The sequence below is a fragment of the Terrapene carolina genome, unplaced genomic scaffold, assembly GCF_002925995.2.
Source record: "Terrapene carolina triunguis isolate 2854851 unplaced genomic scaffold, T_m_triunguis-2.0 Scaffold250, whole genome shotgun sequence".
In the NCBI taxonomy this organism is placed as follows: domain Eukaryota; kingdom Metazoa; phylum Chordata; order Testudines; family Emydidae; genus Terrapene; species Terrapene triunguis.
Window position 1 is genome coordinate 2,214,911 of NW_020664601.1, and position 13,882 is coordinate 2,228,792.

Here is a 13,882-nt window from a genome sequence, read left to right on the forward strand (position 1 = left end):
ATTAAATGTTCTTAAAAATAAACCTAAATATGAAATTATTACAACCTATATTAAGGCATAAGATTACTATAACCTATTAAAATAATTTAAATTAAATTAAAATGAAAAATATTAAAACAGTACATGTTGAGTACACGCTTACTGCTTAAGTTGTAAAGAAAGCCAAGCCCTGAACCAATGGAAGTCACTGACTAAGCACCTGGAATCAGAGTTTTTTGAAGCACTAATCCAACTTTTCACAGCAATAACATCTTCTGCAGGTAGAGAGAGAATATATTCTTCATTTGTTTATTCAACTAATTCTGTTCAGTGACTAGTTCATTCAAAGTTAAGAAACCAACTAGAAGTTGAAAATGCAGGAATGCTTTCCTGTTCCAATCTATGAATAAAAATGGTGACAGAGAACAAGGTCTACTAGTTCTAAAATCTTGAAGGATTCAGTTACTAGAAATAATCAGTTCAATGCACTAACTACAAATAATACTTTTATGTAATAAGTCAGTTAAATATGCTGGATACATAATATGTAAAATTAAGGTAGTTTTATTTAACTAAAAGTTTGAACATGCTGTTTGGGCATTTTCAATTGAATTCCAGTTTCCACCCAAATGCAGCATGACACAAGTCAAAAATTTAGTAAATAAGAAATGTATATTTCACCGTGTGCTAACATAATGTGAAGATTAAGAATCTGAATAAATTTATGTTGAGCTATATAGAATTGCTTAAATAAATGCATATACAGTGTATCCTCCTGGTTAATATAAAGTACCAATTTAACAGTAAAGGCTGTATTTAGATGAAAATCAACAAGCTTTAATGGTTACCAATCAAGGAAAATAACTAAAAAGACCTATTGCAAAACAAGATTAAAATAAATTTAAATCAATGCTTCCTGGTTGCTGATTCAAGCCACAACTGGGGGGGGGGGGGGGGGAGGGAAGGGGGGTGTTCAATTTTTTATTTAAAATTTACCCACCTAATATATTTAAAGAAAAAAACAGGCCCTTCATTTTGAAGATATTTAAATTCTAACACAATCACATTTTTCATAAGGACTAACAAAACTTTAAAAGCTCAGGTCGGTCCCAAGGCATTCAAAAATGGAACAGCTGATCAAGTACTAATTCATAAGTTGCAAAGTATAGATCTGTATCCAACTTTTTAGGAATAATGAAAATTTACTCCAAATTCTCTGCAGGAAATTCAATTGAACTCAAAGGGATCTTACTCCTTCATACCTTGCGAGTTTTGTTACCTCATGGATGTTTTACATATGGCTGAAGAAGCAGTATGTGAAGATCAGAGATGGGATACTGTATTAGTACCCTACAAAAAGGAGGAAGGATGGATCTAGAGACTTCTCTGAATATAGAGAGTTAGTAACTCAAATAGAACAAATGCAGAAAAAGTTAAAGGTTCTGAAGCCTAACAGCACACAAATTGCTATATTTTTCTGATACAAAACAAGACAGCCAGGTTCTACAAGACTGCCTCAGGACACTTACCTTTATTAATTAAACTGTGTCCAGTCCTTCAACCCAATATGTTTTTCCACAGCAGACAGCGAACTGGTCCTTACCATTATCACTTTTACTATCCCAAACTCAATAGCTGCTTGTTCTTCAAAAAACAATTAACTATTTCAGAATATTTTTGATCACAACAAAAGAAACTTACAGCAGTCACAATAACCACCACTGCACTGCGGTCAGGCAGAGTACCACTGTCCATAAAATCAGAATCATGACAAATGAAAGATCATTAGGTCATCTATTCCATCTTCCTGCTAATACATGATTGTTTTAGATAATGTCCAAGTGCTTTGGAAAGTCTAATTTAAGTGACTCAAGCAACAGTGTTTCCAATACTTTCTTTGGAGACTAATCCCCACTTCAGTAAACCTTACTATTAGCAAATTCTTCCTACCATTAGGATATATTTTCATTACTTAATTACATCTCAGTCTGTTATATTTCCCCTTGGACCATCTTAAATAAGTCTTCTCATTCTTTAGAGCTAACACACTTCAAGTTTTCGTAGATTACGGTCATTTTGCCAATTTACATTTTTAAACTCTAAAGGTCTAGAGCAGGGGTCTTAAACACGCACCCTGCAGGCCGCATGCGGCCTGCCATAGGCGCCAACTCCACCAGCAGCCAAGCTCCCCTTCCCCCCACCCCTCCGAGCGCGCCGCACCCCGCTCCTCCGCCAACCTCCCAGCACTTCCCGTCGCCAAGTGTTTGGCAGCACTTAGGACTTTCCAGGAGGGAGCGGGGAAGTGGTGCGCTCAGGGAAGGAGGCGGAGAAGAGGCAGGGCTGGGGCAGGGATTTGGGGAAGGGATTGGAATAGGGGCAGGGAAGGGGTGGGAAGAGGCGGGGCAGGGATGGGGCCTCATGGACTAGACGAGCAGTCTGAGGTATGAAGTTCAGCATGTATGATTCTTTGCTGTGAGTAGTTGGGAAGAATGTTTGTTAAAAGTGGCAACGTATTTTGTATGAATAGTTACTTTAAAAAGTTCCTGCCATTACAGCTATGTTGATCTACACTAACAGTCTATCATCATCAGTGTTACTGACCACATAATTAATAGTTACAGGTGTTTATATTTTATTAAAACCCCTCTTCGCATTACAGTTTAAAAAAAGGTAATACATTGACTTTTAATAGCATACTATATTACTCTTTTTTTCATTTTTGACTATACTTTTGTATCGTTGTATGAAAAGGTTTCAATGATGCGGCCTTTGGGCCAATGTACTAGTCCTCATGTGGCCCTCGTGCTGATCTGAGTTTGAGGTCCCTGGTTTAGAGAAATTGTAATTAAATCAATGAGGATTGTTTCTCTCTCCTTAATAACTGTTTAGCAATAGTTTTCTAGTACTGAACTGCCCTCAGATGAAGAATTTCAGTCTCCTTGGTGCCGACTGGTCTGCATTTTGGTATCTCTGAATGTACTCAAAATAGCACTGCCATTTTGCCAACAGATTGCACAGCAACTCCTTAATTCTGTCCAGTTTCATCCCTAGGTCTTTTTCAGCCTCATATTCCCCAAGTACAGTAAAAGCTTTGTTATCCGGCATATTGGGGGAATGCGGGGTGCCAGTAAGTCAAAAATTACATTTAACTTAAAGGGAGGTAGTTTGGGTGCGGGAGGGGGCTTGGGGCTGAGATGCAGGATGGGGTGTGGTGCAGGAGGCGGCTCAGGGCACGGGAGGGGCTTCAGGGTGCTAGATCCAGGGGGTGCTCACCTCGGGCGGCTCCCCGCAAACGGCAACATGTCCCTTCTGCTCCTAGGCGGAAGCGCTGCCAGGCGTCTCTGTGCGGTGTCTCCACCCACAGGCGCTGCCCGCACAGCTCCCATTGGCTGTGGTTTCCGGCCAATGTTAGCTGCGGAGCCAGCACTTGGGGCAGTGGCAGCACACGGAGTCGCTGTGGCCGTTCCTCTGCCTAGGAGCATCAGGGACATGTCACCGCTTCCAGGGAGCCACGTGAAGCCAGGTACGGAGCCTGCCAGTCCCATGCCAACTGGACTTTTAATGGCCCGGTCAGCAGTGCTGACCGGAGCCACCAGGGTCCCTTTTTGACCAAGTGTTCCAGGCGAAAACTGGACATCTGGCAACCCTACTGAAGATCAGAAATGCCGGTTTAAGAGCTTTCCGGTTGGTAAAGTGCCAGATAACACAGCTTTTACTGAATCTCCCTTCCATTGAGTAAACCTCTCCCGGCCATCGCTAGTGTGCAACAGTACAATTCAGACAGCACTCACAGCATTAGTTTTTGCATTCAAAAGGAAGAGACGGGGGGAAATTGAGGAACAGATGGGAAGGCAATTTAAAGAGAGACAGGGAGGCTGATTGGTTAGGAACTCATCTTTCCAGCCAACACGTATATTTTCAAATCTGCTTTCAAGCCACCGCAGAAGCCAATCCATTTTGAATGTGCTTTCAGAAATATACTAGAAAGCAAGGCAACAAGATCTGGTAATTTATGAGAACCAACAATTTCTTCAATCCAACATGAAATACACCACAGTTAAAAGGCAAACTGTCATGGAGGGATACCAGCATCCCCCCATCAACAAATAAGACAGTAGAACAACATGCTCACCAATACATTCTACTTGATTGCCCTGCTCTCTGACAGCAAACTTCCCAGCCCATTGCAACTTTATTCCTCCAGGACATCTGAACTGGACCATTATAGTAAAAGCCTGAACCTACTTGAGTGTTAGGTACCCTATGGCTTTCTTGGCAGGGGCAGAGAACATTAATATCTGCAACAAAAAATTCTATTTTAAAAATTATTTGCAGAGCACTTAAAAATTGTGCTTGTATACTTTAAGGTTCTTTTTGATGTAGAGAGGTCTGAACGGTTCTCTCATATTAGAAATAACAGGAATATCAAACAAGATTACTGAGTGATTTCAAGAGCTTTCAGTTTTCTCCATCCCCTGCTAAAGGAGGTTCTGTTTGGGTTACAAGTGGGGTTTCCTTTGTTCCTTTCCCCTACCAATCTTGCGATTGTGGAAAAACCATCCCTTCTGACAAAGCTTTCCATCATGTCCTTACGGTGGTCTGACTAGATAAGTCTGGCCTCCGCTGAAAGCTCATTCCACAGCCTAACATTCAAGAACAATTTATCTCCAGCTTTCATACACTTTATCCTAGGTTTTGCAAATCACGTTGTTCCAGAGGAGCACACTAATCGGAGGGGGGGAGGGGGGAAAGAGAGAGAGAGAAGAGGAGAGAGAGAAGAGAATCGCAGATGAAGGTAGAACTGCTGATGGACCTGGATCCTGACCTACTGATGGCCTTAAAGATCAGAAGCAGGCTAGTAGCAAGTGAAGGAAACGGGTCACAGGGGATGCATTAAGGAAAGCCATCCAATTAAAGTGATAGGCTCCTGCATACTGCTGCTTAAATTGCTTCCACCTTCCCTTCCAGATACAGAGTGGATTCAATCTGCATATGGCCCAATCCTCGTCTAGGAAGAATGGTAAAGTTTCCTGGAAAGATAGTTAGAAGATGACATTTTTTGGATCTGATGCTACCCAGTACTTTAGGTTAACTGCTGAGTTAAATAGGGCCCCAGTGCTTTTCACCACTTTGAATCCGCCCTCTTTCATCAATTAGGGAAAGAGTGACCCAGGTAGTTCTTCAAAGCATTTCCCACTTATGATTAACATTTCAATGTTTTACAGGTTGAGTTCAAGACAGTTACTCATTGTATATTGTGAGCTCTCAACTTAACTGAAGAGGCAAAGATGTTGAACCTTTAACAAAGAAATCATCTTGCCAAAGCATTCATCTGGTTTAACGCTTCTGACTTTAATGACCAAAGCATTTTAAATGGTTAGACTAAAGGGACAATCCCATCTCCTTTCAGTTGCTCAGGTTTCAGTGTTTTGAGATGTTATTTGAGTCATTCTCTAGTCTCCACACGGCCTTCCAACAAAGCATCATTTTTAGTATAAAACATAAGCAGAAAATGTTTTGAATGAGCCCAGGTCTCTACAAGCTGTTTCTCCCCTTTGGAGGTCATTTTAAGCATTGCACATTTTTCAGATAACGTTCTCTGTTCCCAAAAAAAAAAAAAAAAAAAAATTAACATGTCTAGTTACACTTCAGAAAATAATCTGCCAAGTGTTCAATTTGTCTTGCACTAAATTTATGAATGATAGCCTAAATTACAGTATAACATATGCTAGCCTTAATTTATGCGTAAACCTAACTTGTTTGCACATAAACTACAAGACATTATGCATGCTCAGTTCTAACTAGTCTTCCTAAATACATTAGCATTTGAGACTAAAAAGCTCTTTCACCAAATTCCTGATCTCACATGTTTTAGCTTAACTGGATGTTTTCCTGAAGTTTAAGGATCTCTGTAACCTAAACTCTACAGTGACTGTCATTTTTAGCCGAAATAAAATTTTACTGTAGTATTACAGGCAAAAATGACTTTAACCACCCTGGTAGCACAAGTCAATATTTCACAGGGTGGATAAAAATCAATGACTTTAAAAAAAAATCCAATTTTTTTATTTAAATCAGATTTTTTTGATAAATTGCTTTTTGAGGAAAAAAGCTATCTAAAGATAGTTTTAATTAAGATATATCTGAGTTATAATGTCTCATCATGGAATAGGGATTATAAATTCTAATTCTATAGTATGAGACAATATATTCATGTAATGTTTAAGAAAAGTTTTGTAAATGAGTTCCAACAGTTCATGGATTAGAGACCCAATCTTATGGGATTCCAGGGGCTTCCGTATAGATTATTTAGGTTAATCTTTCTATCTACCGAATGGGACTCCGTGCTCAGTCTAGAACAGGGGTTAGCAACCTCTAATTTAAAGGTTTTGCTTGCCAGTAATACATTTTAATGTTTTTAGAAGCTCTTTCTATAAGTCTATAACAGGGGTAGGCAACCTATGGCACGTGTGCCGAAAGCGGCACGCAAGAAGATTTTCAGTGGCACTCACACTGCCTGAGTCCTGGCCACCAGTGTGGGGGGCTCTGCATTTTAATTTAATTTTAAATGAAGCTTCTTAAACATTTAAAAAAAAACGTATTTACTTTACATACGATAGTTTAGTTATATATTATAGACTTATAGAAAGCGACCTTCTAAAAACATTAAAATATATTACTGGCACGCAAGACCTTAAATTAGAGTGATTAAATGAAGACGCGGCACACCACTTCTGAAAGTTTGCCGATCCCTGGTCTATAATATATAACTAAACTATTGTTGTATGTAGAGCAAATAAAGTTTTTAAAATGTTTAAGAAGCTTCATTTAAAATTAAATTAAAATGCAGAGCCCCACGGACCAGTGGCCAGGACCCAGGCAGTGTGAGTGCCACTGAAAATCAGCTTGCGTGCCCATAGGTTGCCTACAACTGGTCTAGAAGATACCATCAGAGATGCTTAGTTTTGCAGTTCTCAAACTGTGGATTTGTTCTCCAGAGATAACATGCTTGTTAACAACAAAAATGTTTTTAAATAAATAATAGAGAGGTGAGAAATAAGAGACCTAAATCCTATTGTCCCTCTGCAAATTTGTGTACACAGAGTCAATCCCTTACCTCTCTCTAAAAGTGCAAAGTTTCAAAAAGTTTAATGAATAGATTGTTGTGGCGGAATAGATATGGACAAGGAGAACAACTCTGGAGATAAATGTGAGAAGGGAGGGACAGGCAGTAGAAACAAAAGTGAAACTGTTTGAGCGGCATATTCCAGAAGTCTTGAGGTCGAATGTAGCCTTCATTGATTTGAGATCTACCATACCATTCTCTCACTAGAAGGGAAAACCTATAATGGCAGCAGGCTGTAAAACAGACCCAGTTTGGGAATAAGAACCATTCAAGAAATATATGTTTGCTGATGATGTTCTAAAGAAAGTCACCCCAGTGAACTGGTGGAAGCCACTTAAGCACTTGGATTCAGAGACTGTTGAAGTGATAATCTCACTTTTAACAGCAGTCGCTTCTTCTGCCGGTGTAGGAAGAATATTTTTTTCCCTTTGGACTAATTCATTCCAAATTGAGAAATCGTTTGGGACCTGAAAAAGCAGGAAAGCTTGTATTTCCTTTCCAGATTAGGAACAAACAGGAAAATGAAGGTAAGAGGACTGAGTTAGCTGCAGGAGCCAAGTTTCTCATGTTGACCTGACTGACAGAGTCTATTTAATTTTGGGGTTTTTTTTAATATTTCATTTAACTATTTTAGTTAAAAACAATATTAAAAAAACAAACCTGATTTTAAAAAACTTGAATGTTTAACTAAATTCAAAAATTCATATGCTTGTTTTGTTATATTATTATATGTTTGCTGTTGAAGGAAAAAACTAAAACAACAACGTTATGTATTCTGGATTTAACTAAAACAATTTAAATGTCTGTCTGGTGATGTTCTCTTCCTAATACAGCATGGCAAGAAAATCCTCCAAATATTAATGATTAACCTGTTGAATTGGAGATATTTATGAAGTCATTGGGAGGTGAACTATCTGCTTCAATTACCTTTGGTAAATGAAATAACCAAACAATCATTCATTTTCTGATATAGCTGTAAAACTAATCTGAAAAGTTTTCAAAATAAATCACTTTAAAAATGTATAGTGTGTACCTTCTAAAAATGAAACCTACATCTATCTCTGAATTGTGAAGAATATATATTAAGGTTATAACAACCAACAAGAATGCACTTTTATGTAGAAATCCATGATTAAATTGAGTCTTCCTGACTAGTGATTTAAATCAATATGATTTAAATCAAATCCACCCTGTTATTTCATATACAAATTATTGTTTTTTTGCAAAATGAACATACAAGTTCAAGGAGCCTTACTGATACAGAAAAGAAATCACTAGTATAAAGAGATTCCTTATTTTTTCCTTGAATTTCTAAAGACATGTTTGTGATTTACACCCCAATCCTACAATGCGAAACATGCAGGTGGCCTACTGTGCCTGAGCAGAGCCCCCCCCATAAAGACACTATGTATTGAAGGATCTAGTATTTACAAGTAAAGAATTAGACACCAATGAACAATTTTAAGGTTCCCTTCAGTTTTAAAGCTGCAACTCCAATCCAAATCTTATTAGGTGGAAAATAAATTATGTACAGCCAAATGAACATGCATACACATACATATAAAGTATGTTTTATGAAAAAAATATCAATTGATACCTTTAAGAAAGAATGCTAGAGACCTTTCCCTAGCTTTAACATTCCAGTAGAAACAAGCGCTCATGCAGTGTTTGCAATTCAAACACAACAGTGAACTTGAAAGTAAAACTAATTTTTCATTGATAAAAAACACAAGTAAATAAAGAGCATAAATAGTAAAGAATAATCAGAATTCCTTCCATTCAAGATTCAACACGAGTAACACTGTTAAAGGTTTTAACCTCTGATTTTTAAGCTAACAGCATCCAGAAACTTTTCTGTAACTAGTAAGTTCCAGGAGTAGAGGCATGTTTCCTTTACCCAGTTAACATCTACTCAGAAGACAGCTAAGCCTTCTATAACAGCTTTCACTGGTTACACATCCCAAACAGTTCCAACATAATACCAAAGAATCAGGTATTTTGAAAAGGTTTATTTCTTACATTTTATACCCATCTATACTGATCTCCAGGCACATCATGGGACAGTCTTGGAGCTCCAATTCACTTTTCTACTCAGAAAGCACTCTGAGGCACTAAAGAAAAGGTCAGAATTAAACACTATGTCATGTTCAGTACAGCCTAAAATTCACTTTTTGTAAGAGAACTAAAAACCCAAGGGTTTTTTTTGTTTGTTTGTTTTTTAAGTTAGAACTAGCCAAAATGTTGCCACGATTTTGAGAATGAGCACATGAACCACTGAGGCACTAATTTAAAACTCAAAGAGCAAAATTAAGTGTGAACAAGAGCAATAACTAGTCTGTTTTCACTGTCCAAACTGAGGAAGGAGTATAACAGCAAAGAGGAAACCAAGTTTCAAATTAAGGAGCATTCTGAATGCTTTTAGAAAGAACACTTTAACCTGACAGTGTCCCTCTGATAATTCATCTAGTTTCCCAACAATTACTAAGAACCAAGACAATAAGAAAGCAAAGTTTCTTATTTTGAGAGGTTTAAAATAATGTTTATGGGCCCATTGAAAAACAGCATCACTCAGGGATTCTGCTAGTTGAATAATAAAGTCTTGACATTTGTACTAAGGAAAATAGATGTTAAAATCCTATGACACCCCAAAAGACATAAGACAGTTATAATTTACATTAAGTGGAACAGAGTAACACCTTCTCCTACCCAACTTCAACATCTATCTTGTGCAGCTATCCCTGACCCAGAGATGAAATCCACACCTGACCTGTGCAACTCAGCGAGGAAACACATGCGTCTGCAGGCTTGGGACACACAGACTGACTCAGGGAGCTGGCTACGCTGTGGAGACAGACCTTCACGCACCTTCCTCGAGACAAAGCTCAAAGGTTGTTCAGGTGTTCGCAGAAAGACCGCAATTCAAACTAACACGCCCAGTTCTAACTAGTAATTTGAGAGAAGAGCTGTAGTGAGAAGACAAGCAAAGAAAACAGCTGGATCCCTTTAACCGAGGCAACAGGCGGTAAAAGTAACACCGGGTCCCTAGTGATTCAGTACCTCCCGCTGAGTACCGCTGGAAAGCAAGTGCGGGGGGGGGTCACACATGCAGCCATATGGGGGTAAAGTCAGTGCCCCTCCAACGGCGCATATGAGGGACCCAGAGGAAAAGGTACCCTAGGAAGCCCCCACCCCACGCTCAGTGCCGGGGAGGGGGCAAGGCATGACCTGGGACTTGGGGAGAGAGGGGGTCGACACAGCCCTATTCCACAGGAAGCAAAACAACTCAGCCAGGCCGCTACTAGGGGCGGGAAGCGAGCGAGCAAACAAGGCCGCCCCCCCCCCCAGGCGCAAACCGGGGAGAGGGGCGGGAAACGGCCCCCAATCGCGGGAGGAGGCCTCAAAGACCAGCCCGCAGACTCCGGGGAACAGGAAGACGCGCCCCCCCCCAGCCCCTGCGCAGGGCGGGGGGAGAAGAGCGCTCACCGGGCCCGTGCATTGGGGCAGAGTGTCAGGGAGGGGGAATAACCCCCGGCGATAGTTGACTCAGGCCGCGGCCCCCCGGACCTCCCTACCTCGGCGAGCGCGTCTCCCCGTCACGGGTCCCGGTCTGCCTCGGCTCAGACGGGAAAGCGAGCGCTCGCCACCATCACCGACACTTCAAGATGGCGGACATATCAGACCCTGTGAGCTTTCCTTCGCTCCCCCTCCTCGCCTGCCAATCACACTTCCCTGACACGCCCAGGTCCCCACCGATCACACTTCCATTGGACAATAGCATAAATTCCGTCTCCCATTGGTTTTCCTTTGGCCGCCAATAACATATGAACGACAGCACCAGTGGACTACATGGGGATTGAGGGCGGGCTGAACGGGATCCTGAAGGCCAATCAGGGCGTTCGGGTGGGCCCCTCTGGTTCCCACCTTCACGCCTTAGCAACAGCTCAACGTCACGGTGACAGGCGTGTTTTTTACCCAATCAGAGCCGCGACTAAGTTTAAAAATAAACCGGGTTAGACCAATCAGCTGGTAAAAGACTCAGACCGATGTGCAACCAATGGAGGTACACAGAGGGCGGGATGGAAGCCGAGGGCCGCAAACACAAAACTAGCCTCGCCCATCACCCTTTCCCATTGGCCAACGGAAGAAACCACGCCCTCAGCAAAGAAGGGAGGTAGCGAAACTGCCTGACAACAGCTTGCCGCTCCTGGAATCAGGGAGAAAGGAGTAGATCACGCGATGAGCGGACTGCATATGTGTGAGTGACTGAGCGAGAGGTTGATGGCCTGGGGAATTAGCTCAAATGGTAGAGCGCTCGCTTAGCATGCGAGAGGTAGCGGGATCGATGCCCGCATTCTCCAGAAGGTGGTCTGTTTTTCACTATCGGGTTTTCAAAAATTTCCTTTCCTGCTTATGAATACACGAAAAAACGTGACTTCAATTAGTTGTTTAAAAGTCCATGAGCCATGTATTGCAGATGTTTAATTTAATTATTTCCCCATATATTTTGTTAAACTGACTATGCCTCGACAAACCACAGCAAAAGTAGCTGAAACTCTACAAATACACGTGCCCCATTGAGTCCTGCAAAATAACAATAATAACAACAATTTGCACATGCACATTTTGCCCTAAGAAAAAACTCTCAGGTGGCTACTGAAAATAATTTTCCCATATCCGTTGCATCATATTGAAAAAATAGCCCCTGGGTTCAATGGGTTCTGCAAAAATGGGCATGGGCTAGTTGCATTTTTTAACAGGACTGTGCACTCCAGTTAAAATAAATGGATCTCTCTAATATACACACACCAATTGCACTTGCAGATCCCAGATTTCCATACCTAAATCAGGTAATTGCAGGCATAAGCAGCACATTGTTGCCAGCTCTCACAATTTTTATCACAAGTTTAACAATATTTGGTGTTTTTCTTAAAGCCCCAACGCCTGGAGACGTGATTACATGAGAATCTTAGTTTTCATTTTTTAAAAAGGGTTCTAGTCATCATGGTTACAGAGAAAACCTTGAAAAAAAAATGAAATGTTAAGGCTTGAAAACCAGAAGGCAAATAAAAAGAGCACAAAAGAGCATTTTTTTAAACTCATGATTTTGGGGAGCCAGATTCATGATTTGTAAACACTTGATGTGGCCATACTATGTTATCCATACTGTACAAAGAAAGCTGGCATCCTGAGTGTGTATTTTATGAGTGCAGTCACTGAGAAGCTCAGCTTTTCAATTTTGGCAAAAATTTTAATTTTGTTTTGTCAACTAATATAGCACTATGAAACATTTAATTGACATGTGAAAAAATATATTTGATTAGCGTACTACTTTATGATACCATGATAGGTATTTTTAATAGCTTATTCTTTCATAATGGGATGGTTTTGTATTTAGGATCCATTCTGTATTATCATTATTTTTTAAACTATGATATATTATTAGGACAAAAGTCAATGGACTAAAAGTTTACTTGATATTTTAAGAAACTACAAAAATATTAAATTAACATTTTAAAAAACAGGGGTATAATAGATAATTGCTGAACTACATCTCAGAACGTTTGAAGGCTAGGCACATGCTTAAATAGCTTACTGTGATGATTTGGAGAATCAGTTTATATACTGGACCTGAGTTACTGTGCTGGCTAAGAGTTGGGGGTGGAAGGGCACATCCATAGACATCCCCTAAAGGGTGTGTTTCCTGCCTATCTAAAAGGCAAGGTCCCCTGACCAAGTAAGTGGGATCGGGGGGTGCTTCTGCCTAGGGATTGGAGAAAAGTGAATGTGTTTTTTGGAGTCAGCACTAGCTGCAAGAGGGGAACTCCTACTGTCTGCTCTTCCAGTAATAATACACGTTCTGCTGTTACTGAGCTATGCCCATGTCATCATTAGAGAGATTCTACCTGTTTTTATGCTAACCCAAGCATGAGACTGCAAGATCAAGTAACAGTACAATTTATGAATTCTGGTTGATGCTATGAAATTGTTATGAACTTATTGTATCCTTGCATACATCACTGGATGTGGAGACAGCCATCTGTTATCAGGGCTGTAGAACCAGCTACAGACCAGAGACAATGGTAGGTCATTAGACCTTTATTGGTTGCTTGTTCAGGTGGAAACACTTTTGGACAATGGTTTGGCTGAAAGCCCAGGGAAACCAATGCAACTAAGTTTTTCTGTAGGGTACTGGGGAAGTGGAGAGTGGACAATTCCTAGCAGCAGAACAAAGAAATAGGGATGAAAAGCAGAAGTTTAAAGAAGACTCAGACACAGGAAGCTTTAGTAGAAAAGAGGATGAGGCAGGCGTGCTTTCATAGTATGGGGCCCTGTTTCCTATGGAACCAGCCAAGGTGAAAGGAAGGAAGCTGACTTGGAGTAGAGAGAGGGAGAGACTCCATGATTCTCAAGAGAAAAGGTGCAGAACGGGGGATCCTGGACACTTCCGATAGTTCTGCTAAGGCCAAAGAACTCTGCAGTGATGAGGAAACTGAGGCAAGCAAATGCATACAGTTGTGTATATTACTTTGCCTAGATCTGTGATCTCTCATTTTACCTAAGTAAAATGCAATGTGTTTTAGAATTCTGTGCAAAGTCTGTGTGTGCATATTTGCTTCACTATCACATGCCCCTGAAAAGATGAACTGTAAACCCAGAGTGCCCACACCGCTGGAGTTCTGGTGGAGGGTGTGCTTAAGCTACAGAAGAGTCTGAGGGGTCAGCACTTGTCCTAGGGGCTAGGCAGTTGGACTACATGGCCCCAGGGCCGGCTCTGGC

The 13,882-nt window shown here is 40.6% G+C and overlaps 1 protein-coding gene and 1 non-coding gene across 2 annotated transcripts in view; one reads left to right on the forward strand and one right to left on the reverse strand.

Moving 5' to 3' along the window:
* PPP6R3 (protein phosphatase 6 regulatory subunit 3) overlaps positions 1-10,777 on the reverse strand; it is a 94,893-nt gene extending 84,116 nt beyond the window's left edge. The window contains exon 1 of the mRNA XM_029912835.1: positions 10,678-10,777. The gene's annotated coding sequence lies outside the window, so the exon portion shown is untranslated. The remainder of the gene's footprint in view (positions 1-10,677) is intronic.
* A 613-nt stretch (positions 10,778-11,390) lies between these two features.
* On the forward strand, positions 11,391-11,463 carry TRNAA-AGC. The gene has a single exon. It is a non-coding gene; the product is annotated as a tRNA-Ala (tRNA).
* The last annotated feature ends 2,419 nt before the right edge of the window (positions 11,464-13,882 follow it).